This window comes from Anas platyrhynchos, chromosome 4 (genome assembly GCF_047663525.1).
Source record: "Anas platyrhynchos isolate ZD024472 breed Pekin duck chromosome 4, IASCAAS_PekinDuck_T2T, whole genome shotgun sequence".
Taxonomy (NCBI): Eukaryota; Metazoa; Chordata; class Aves; order Anseriformes; family Anatidae; genus Anas; species Anas platyrhynchos.
The window spans coordinates 1228153-1238352 of record NC_092590.1 but is presented as its reverse complement, the minus strand read 5'-3'; positions in this window follow the sequence as shown (position 1 = coordinate 1238352).

The following is a 10200-nucleotide window of genomic DNA, read 5'->3' as shown; positions in this document are numbered from 1 at the left end:
AATGCTGAGGTTCTATTTCTGAGGTCCTATTGCTGATGTCACAATGCTGAGGTCCTATTGCTGAGGTCACAATGCTGAGGTCCTATTGCTGAGGTCCTATTGATAAGGTCACAATGCTGAGATCACAATGCTGAGGTCCTATTGCTGAGGTCGCAATGCTGAGGTCACAATGCTGAGGTCCTATTGCTGAGGTCCTATTGCTGAGGTCACAATTCTGAGGTCCTATTGCTGAGGTGCTATTGCTGAGGTCAGAATGCTGAGGTCCTATTTTTTAGGTCCGGAAGATGAGGTCCTATTGCTGAGGTCCTATTGCTGGGGTCCTATTGCTGGGGTCCTATTGCTGAGGTCCTATTGCTGAGGTCCTATTGCTGAGGTCCTATTGCTGAGGTCACAATGCTGAGGTCACAATGCTGAGGTCCTATTGCTCAGGTCCTATTGCTGAGGTCACAATGCTGAGGTCCTATTTCTGAGGTCCTATTGCTGAGATCCTATTGCTGAGGTCACAATGCTTACGTCCTATTGATGAGGTCCTATTGCTGAGGTCCTATTGCTGAGGTCACAATGCTGAGGTAACAAAGCTGACGTCCTATTGCTGATGTCCTATTGCTGACGTCCTATTGCTGAGGTCACAATGCTGATATCACAATGCTGATGTCCTATTGCTGAGGTCCTATTGCTGAGGTCACAATGTTGAGGTCCTATTGCTGAGGACACAATGCTGAGGCAACAATGCTGAGGTCCTATTGCTGAGGTCACAATGCTGAGGTCCTATTGCTGAGGTAACAATGCTGAGGTGCTATTGCTGAGGTCACAATGCTGAGATCACAATTCTGAGGTCCTATTCCTGAGGTCCTATTGCTGAGATCACAATTCTGAGGTCCTATTGCTGAGGTCCTATTGCTGAGGTCACAATGCTGAGCTCCTATTGCTGAGGTCATAATGCTGAGGTCCTATTGCTGAGGTCCTATTGCTGAGTTCCTATTGCTGAGGTCCTATTGCTGACGTGCTATTGCTGAGGTCCTATTGCTGTGGTCCTATTGCTGAGGTCACAATGCTGAGGTCCTATTGCTGAGGTCACAATGCTGAGGTCCTATTGCTGAGGTCCTATTGCTGAGGTCCTATTGCTGTGGTCCTATGGCTGAGGTCCTATTTCTGAGGTCACAATGCTGAGGTCCTATTGCTGAGGTCCTATTGCTGAGGTCTTATTGCTGAGGTCACAATGTTGAGGTCACAATGCTGAGGTCCTATTGCTGAGGTCACAATGCTGAGGTCCTATTTTTGAGGTCCTATTGCTGAGGTCACAATTCTGAGGTGCTATTGCTGAGGTCCTATTGCTGAGGTCCTATTCCTGAGGTCCAGAAGATGAGGTCCTATTGCGAAGGACTTATTGCAGAGGTCACAATGCTGAGGCCCTGTTGCTGAGGTCCAGTTGCTGAGGTCCTATTGCTGAGGTCACAATGCTGAGGTCCTATTGCTGATGTCCTATTGCTGATATCCTATTGCTGAGGTCACAATGCTGAGAGCACAATGCTGAGGTCCTATTGTTAAGGTCCTATTGCTGAGGTCACAATGCTGAGGTCCTATTGCTGAGGTCCTATTGCTGAGGTCCTATTGCTAAGTTAACAATGCTGAGGTCACAATGCTGAGGTCCTAATGTTGTGGTCCTATTGCTTAGGTCACAATGCTGAGGTCCTATTGCTGAGGTCCTGTTGCTGAGGTCACAATGCTGAAGTCACAATGCTGAGGTAGTATTGCTGAGGTCCTATTGCTGAGGTCCTATTGCTGAGGTCACAATGCTGAGGTCCTGTTGCTGAGGTCCTATTGCTGAGGTCACAATGCTGAAGTCACAATGCTGAGGTCCTATTGCTGAGGTCACAATGCTGAGGTCCTATTGCTGAGGTCCTAATGTTGTGGTCCTATTGCTTAGGTCACAATGCTGAGGTCCTATTGCTGAGGTCCTATTGCTGAGGTCACAATGCTGAAGTCACAATGCTGAGGTAGTATTGCTGAGGTCACAATGCTGAGGTCCTATTGCTGAGGTCCTATTGCTGAGGTCCTATTGCTGAGGTCCTATTGCTGAGGTCCTATTGCTGAGGTCACAATGCTGAGGTCCTATTGCTGAGGTCCTATTGCTGAGGTCACAATGCTGAGGTCCTATTGCTGAGGTCACAATGCTTAGGTCTCAATGCTGAGGTCCTATTGCTGAGGTCCTATTGCTGAGGACCTATTGCTGAGGTCCTATTGCTGAGGTCACAATGCTGAGGTCCTATTGCTGAGGTCACAATGCTGAGGTCCTAATGTTGTGGTCCTATTGCTGAGGTCACAATGCTGAGGTCCTATTGCTGAGGTCCTATTGCTGAGGTCACAATGCTGAGGTCACAAAGCTGAGGTAGTATTGCTGAGGTCCTATTGCTGAGGTCCTATTGCTGAGGTCCTATTGCTGAGGTCAAAATGTTGTGGTCCTATGGCTGAGGTCCTATTGCTGAGGTCCTATTGCTGAGGTCACAATGCTGAGGTCCTATTGCTGAGGTCCTATTGCTGAGGTCACAATGCTGTGGTTCTATTTCTGAGGTCCTATTGCTTAGGTCACAATGCTGAGGTCCTATTGCTGAGGTCTTATTGCTGAGGTCACAATGCTGAGGTCCTATTGCTGAGGTCCTATTGATGAGGTCACAATGCTGAGGTCACAATGCTGAGATCCTATTGCTGAGGTCACAATGCTGAGGTCCTATTGCTGAGTTCAAAATGCTGAGGTCACAATGCTGAGGTCACAATGCTGAGGTCACTATGCTGAGGTCACAATGCTGAGGTCCTATTGCTGAGGTCCTATTGCTGAGGTCCTATTGCTGAGGTCCTATTGCTGAGATCACAATACTGAGGTCCTATTGCTGAGGTCCTATTGCTGAGGTCACAATGCTGAGGTCCTATTGCTGAGGTCACAATGCTGAGGTCAAAATGCTGAGTTCACAATGCTGAGGTCCTATTGCTGAGGTCACAATGCTGAGGTCCTATTGCTGAGTTCACAATTCTGAGGTCCTATTTCTGAGGTCACAATGCTGAGGTCCTATTGCTGAGATCACAATGCTGAGGTCCTATTGCTGAGGTCCTATTGCTGAGGTCCTATTGCTGAGGTCCTATTGCTGAGGTCCTATTGCTGAGGTCACAATGCTGAGGTCCAATTGCTGAGGTCCTATTGCTGATGTCCTATTGCTGAGGTCCTATTGCTGAGGTCCTATTGCTGAGGTTGTATTGCTGAGATCACAATGCTGAGGTCCTATTGCTGAGGTCCTATTGCTGAGGTCCCAATGCTGAGGTCTTACTGGTAAGGTCACAATGCTGAGGTCCTATTCATGAGGGCACAATGCTGATGTCACAATGCTGAGGTCCTATTGCTGAGGTACTATTGCTGAGGTCACAATGCTGAGGTCCTGTTGCTGAGGTCCTGTTGCTGAGGTCCTATTGCTGAGGTCCTATTGCTGAGGTCCTATTGCTGACGTCACAATGCTGACGTCACAATGCTGACGTCACAATGCTGAGTTCCTACTGCTGAGGTCCTACTGCTGAGGTCCTACTGCTGAGGTCCTACTGCTGAGGTCACAATGCTGAGGTCACAATTCTGAGGTCACAATACTGAGGTCCTCTTGCTGAGGTCACAATGTCGCGGTCACAATGCTGAGGTCACAATGCTGAGGTCCTATTGCTGAGGTCACAATGCTGAGGTCACAGTGCTGAGGTCCTATTGTTGAGGTCACAATGCTGAGGTCCTATTGCTGAGGTCACAATGCTGAGGTCACAATGCTGAGGTCACAATGCTGAGGTCACTATGCTGAGGTCACTATGCTGAGGTCACAATGCTGAGGTCCTATTGCTGAGGTCCTATTGCTGAGGTCCTATTGCTGAGATCACAATACTGAGGTCCTATTGCTGAGGTCCTATTGCTGAGGTCACAATGCTGAGGTCCTATTGCTGAGGTCACAATGCTGTGGTCAAAATGCTGAGTTCACAATGCTGAGGTCCTATTACTGAGGTCACAATGCTGAGGTCCTATTGCTGAGTTCACAATTCTGAGGTCCTATTTCTGAGGTCACAATGCTGAGGTCCTATTGCTGAGGTCACAATGCTGAGGTCCTATTGCTGAGGTCCTATTGCTGAGGTCCTATTGCTGAGGTCCTATTGCTGAGGTCACAATGCTGAGGTCCAATTGCTGAGGTCCAATTGCTGAGGTCCTATTGCTGATGTCCTATTGCTGAGGTCCTATTGCTGAGGTCCTATTGCTGAGGTCACAATGCTGAGGTCCTACTGCTTAGGTCCTATTGCTGTGGTCACAATGCTGAGGTGCTATTTCTGAGGTCCTATTTCTGAGGTCCTATTGCTGAGGTCCTATTGCTGAGGTCCTATTCCTGAGGTCACAGTGCTGAGGTCCTATTTCTGAGGTCCTACTGCTGAGGTCACAATCGGAGGTCCTCTTGCTGAGGTCCTATTGCTGAGGTCCTATTGCTGAGGTCACAATGCTGAGGTCCTATTTCTGAGGTCCTATTGCTGAGGTCACAGTTTTGAGGTCCTATTGCTGAGGTCACAATGCTGAGGTCACAATGCTGAGGTCCTATTTCTGAGGTCCTATTTCTGAGGTCCTATTTCTGAGGTCCTATTTCTGAGGTCCTATTGCTGAGGTCCTATTGCTGAGGTCCTATTGCTGAGGTCCTATTGCTGAGGTCCTATTGCTGAGGTCACAATGTTGAGGTCCTTTTGCTGAGGTCCTATTGCTGAGGTCCTGTTTCTGAGGTCACAATGCTGAGGTCACAATGCTGCGGTCACAATCCTGAGGTCCTATTGCTGAGGTCCTATTGCTGAGGTCACAATGCTGAGGTCACAATGCTGAGGTCCTATTGCTGAGGTCCTATTGCAGAGGTCGCAATGCTGTGGTCCTATTGCTGAGGTCCTATTGCTGAGGTCCTATTGCTGAGGTCACAATGCTCAGGTCACAATGCTGAGGTCCTATTGCTGAGGTCCTATTGCTGAGGTCACAATGCTGAGGTCACAATGCTGAGGTCCTATTCATGAGGTCACAATGCTGAGGTCCTATTCATGAGGGCACAATGCTGAGGTCACAATGCTGAGGTCCTATTGCTGAGGTACTATTGCTGAGGTCACAATGCTGAGGTCCTGTTGCTGAGGTCCTATTGCTGAGGTCCTATTGCTGAGGTCCTATTGCTGAGGTCCTATTGCTGAGGTCACAATGCTGACGTCACAATGCTGAGTTCCTACTGCTGAGGTCCTACTGCTGAGGTCCTACTGCTGAGGTCCTACTGCTGAGGTCACAATGCTGAGGTCACAATGCTGAGGTCACAATGCTGAGGTCACAATGCTGAGGTCCTATTGCTGAGGTCACAATGCTGAGGTCCTATTGTTGAGGTCCTCTTGCTGAGGTCACAGTGCTGAGGTCACAATGCTGAGGTCACAATTCTGAGGTCACAATACTGAGGTCCTCTTACTGAGGTCACAATGCTGAGGTCCTATTGCTGAGGTCACAATGCTGAGGTCACAGTGCTGAGGTCCTATTGTTGAGGTCACAATGCTGAGGTCCTATTGCTGAGGTCACAATGCTGAGGTCACAATGCTGAGGTCACAATGCTGAAGTCACTATGCTGAGGTCACAATGCTGAGGTCCTATTGCTGAGGTCACAATACTGAGGTCCTATTGCTGAGGTCCTATTGCTGATATCACAATACTGAGGTCCTATTGCTGAGGTCCTATTGCTGAGGTCACAATGCTGAGGTCCTATTGCTGAGGTCACAATGCTGAGGTCAAAATGCTGAGTTCACAATGCTGAGGTCCTATTACTGAGGTCACAATGCTGAGGTCCTATTGCTGAGTTCACAATTCTGAGGTCCTATTTCTGAGGTCACAATGCTGAGGTCCTATTGCTGAGGTCACAATTCTGAGGTGCTATTGCTGAGGTCCTATTGCTGAGGTCCTATTGCTGAGGTCACAATGCTGAGGTCACAATGCTGAGGTCCAATTGCTGAGGTCCTATTGCTGATGTCCTATTGCTGAGGTCCTATTGCTGAGGTTGTATTGCTGAGATCACAATGCTGAGGTCCTATTGCTGAGGTCCTATTGCTGAGGTCCTATTGCTGAGGTCCTATTTCTGAGGTCCTATTGCTGAGGTCCTATTGCTGAGGTCCTATTGCTGAGGTCACAGTGCTGAGGTCCTATTTCTGAGGTCCTACTGCTGAGGTCACAATCGGAGGTCCTGTTGCTGAGGTCCTATTGCTGAGGTCCTATTGCTGAGGTCACAATGCTGAGGTCCTATTTCTGAGGTCCTACTGCTGAGGTCACAATCGGAGGTCCTATTGCTGAGGTCCTATTGCTGAGGTCCTATTGCTGAGGTCACAGTGCTGAGGTCCTATTTCTGAGGTCCTACTGCTGAGGTCACAATCGGAGGTCCTGTTGCTGAGGTCCTATTGCTGAGGTCCTATTGCTGAGGTCCTATTGCTGAGGTCCTATTGCTGAGGTCCTATTGCTGAGGTCACAGTGCTGAGGTCCTATTTCTGAGGTCCTACTGCTGAGGTCACAATCGGAGGTCCTGTTGCTGAGGTCCTATTGCTGAGGTCCAATTGCTGAGGTCACAATGCTGAGGTCCTATTGCTGAGGTCACAATGCTGAGGTCCTATTGCTGAGGTCACAATGCTGAGATCACGATGCTGAGGTCCTAATGCTGAGCTCCTATTGCTGAGGTCGCAAGGCTGAGGTCACAATGCTGAGGTCACAATGCAGAGGTCACAGTTCTGAGGTCCTATTGCTGAGGTCCTATTGCTGATGTCATTATGCTGAGGTCCTATTGCTGAGGTCACAATGCTGAGGTCACAATGCTGAGGTCCTATTGCTGAGTTCAAAATGCTGAGGTCACAATGCTGAGGTCACAATGCTGAGGTCACTATGCTGAGGTCACAATGCTGAGGTCCTATTGCTGAGGTCCTATTGCTGAGGTCCTATTGCTGAGGTCCTATTGCTGAGGTCCTATTGCTGAGGTCCTATTGCTGAGATCACAATACTGAGGTCCTATTGCTGAGGTCCTATTGCTGAGGTCACAATGCTGAGGTCCTATTGCTGAGGTCACAATGCTGAGGTCAAAATGCTGAGTTCACAATGCTGAGGTCCTATTGCTGAGGTCACAATGCTGAGGTCCTATTGCTGAGTTCACAATTCTGAGGTCCTATTTCTGAGGTCACAATGCTGAGGTCCTATTGCTGAGATCACAATGCTGAGGTCCTATTGCTGAGGTCCTATTGCTGAGGTCCTATTGCTGAGGTCCTATTGCTGAGGTCCTATTGCTGAGGTCACAATGCTGAGGTCCAATTGCTGAGGTCCTATTGCTGATGTCCTATTGCTGAGGTCCTATTGCTGAGGTTGTATTGCTGAGATCACAATGCTGAGGTCCTATTGCTGAGGTCCTATTGCTGAGGTCCCAATGCTGAGGTCTTACTGGTAAGGTCACAATGCTGAGGTCACAATGCTGAGGTCCTATTCATGAGGGCACAATGCTGATGTCACAATGCTGAGGTCCTATTGCTGAGGTACTATTGCTGAGGTCACAATGCTGAGGTCCTGTTGCTGAGGTCCTGTTGCTGAGGTCCTATTGCTGAGGTCCTATTGCTGAGGTCCTATTGCTGACGTCACAATGCTGACGTCACAATGCTGACGTCACAATGCTGAGTTCCTACTGCTGAGGTCCTACTGCTGAGGTCCTACTGCTGAGGTCCTACTGCTGAGGTCACAATGCTGAGGTCACAATGCTGAGGTCACAATGCTGAGGTCACAATGCTGAGGTCCTATTGCTGAGGTCACAATGCTGAGGTCTTATTGTTGAGGTCCTCTTGCTTAGGTCACAGTGCTGAGGTCACAATGCTGAGGTCACAATGCTGAGGTCACAATACTGAGGTCCTCTTGCTGAGGTCACAATGTCGCGGTCACAATGCTGAGGTCACAATGCTGAGGTCCTATTGCTGAGGTCACAATGCTGAGGTCACAATGCTGAGGTCACTATGCTGAGGTCACTATGCTGAGGTCCTATTGCTGAGGTCCTATTGCTGAGGTCCTATTGCTGAGGTCCTATTGCTGAGATCACAATACTGAGGTCCTATTGCTGAGGTCCTATTGCTGAGGTCACAATGCTGAGGTCCTATTGCTGAGGTCACAATGCTGTGGTCAAAATGCTGAGTTCACAATGCTGAGGTCCTATTACTGAGGTCACAATGCTGAGGTCCTATTGCTGAGTTCACAATTCTGAGGTCCTATTTCTGAGGTCACAATGCTGAGGTCCTATTGCTGAGGTCACAATGCTGAGGTCCTATTGCTGAGGTCCTATTGCTGAGGTCCTATTGCTGAGGTCCTATTGCTGAGGTCCTATTGCTGAGGTCACAATGCTGAGGTCCAATTGCTGAGGTCCAATTGCTGAGGTCCTATTGCTGATGTCCTATTGCTGAGGTCCTATTGCTGAGGTTGTATTGCTGAGATCACAATGCTGAGGTCCTATTGCTGAGGTCCTATTGCTGAGGTCCTATTGCTGAGGTCACAATGCTGAGGTCCTACTGCTTAGGTCCTATTGCTGAGGTCACAATGCTGAGGTCCTATTTCTGAGGTCCTATTGCTGAGGTCCTATTGCTGAGGTCCTATTCCTGAGGTCACAGTGCTGAGGTCCTATTTCTGAGGTCCTACTGCTGAGGTCACAATCGGAGGTCCTCTTGCTGAGGTCCTATTGCTGAGGTCCTATTGCTGAGGTCACAATGCTGAGGTCCTATTTCTGAGGTCCTATTGCTGAGGTCACAGTTTTGAGGTCCTATTGCTGAGGTCACAATGCTGAGGTCACAATGCTGAGGTCCTATTTCTGAGGTCCTATTTCTGAGGTCCTATTTCTGAGGTCCTATTGCTGAGGTCCTATTGCTGAGGTCACAATGCTGAGGTCCTATTGCTGAGGTCACAATGTTGAGGTCCTTTTGCTGAGGTCCTATTGCTGAGGTCCTGTTTCTGAGGTCAAAATGCTGAGGTCACAATGCTGCGGTCACAATCCTGAGGTCCTATTGCTGAGGTCCTATTGCTGAGGTCACAATGCTGAGGTCACAATGCTGAGGTCCTATTGCTGTGGTCCTATTGCTGAGGTCCTATTGCTGAGGTCCTATTGCTGAGGTCACAATGCTCAGGTCACAATGCTGAGGTCCTATTGCTGAGGTCCTATTGCTGAGGTCACAATGCTGAGGTCACAATGCTGAGGTCCTATTCATGAGGGCACAATGCTGAGGTCACAATGCTGAGGTCCTATTGCTGAGGTACTATTGCTGAGGTCACAATGCTGAGGTCCTGTTGCTGAGGTCCTATTGCTGAGGTCCTATTGCTGAGGTCCTATTGCTGAGGTCCTATTGCTGAGGTCCTACTGCTGAGGTCACAATGCTGAGGTCACAATGCTGAGGTCACAATGCTGAGGTCACAATGCTGAGGTCCTATTGCTGAGGTCACAATGCTGAGGTCCTACTGCTGAGGTCCTACTGCTGAGGTCACAATGCTGAGGTCACAATGCTGAGGTCACAATGCTGAGGTCACAATGCTGAGGTCCTATTGCTGAGGTCACAATGCTGAGGTCGTATTGTTGAGGTCCTCTTGCTGAGGTCACAGTGCTGAGGTCACAATGCTGAGGTCACAATGCTGAGGTCACAATACTGAGGTCCTCTTGCTGAGGTCACAATGCTGAGGTCACAATGTCGCGGTCACAATGCTGAGGTCACAATGCTGAGGTCTTATTGCTGAGGTCACAATGCTGAGGTCACAGTGCTGAGGTCCTATTGTTGAGGTCACAATGCTGAGGTCCTATTGCTGAGGTCACAATGCTGAGGTCACAATGCTGAGGTCACAATGCTGAAGTCACTATGCTGAGGTCACAATGCTGAGGTCCTATTGCTGAGGTCCTATTGCTGAGGTCCTATTGCTGAGGTCCTATTGCTGAGGTCCTATTGCTGATATCACAATACTGAGGTCCTATTGCTGAGGTCCTATTGCTGAGGTCACAATGCTGAGGTCCTATTGCTGAGGTCACAATGCTGAGGTCAAAATGCTGAGTTCACAATGCTGAGGTCCTATTACTGAGGTCACAGTGCTGAGGTCCTATTGCTGAGTTCACAATTCTGAGGTCCTATTTCTGAGGTCAC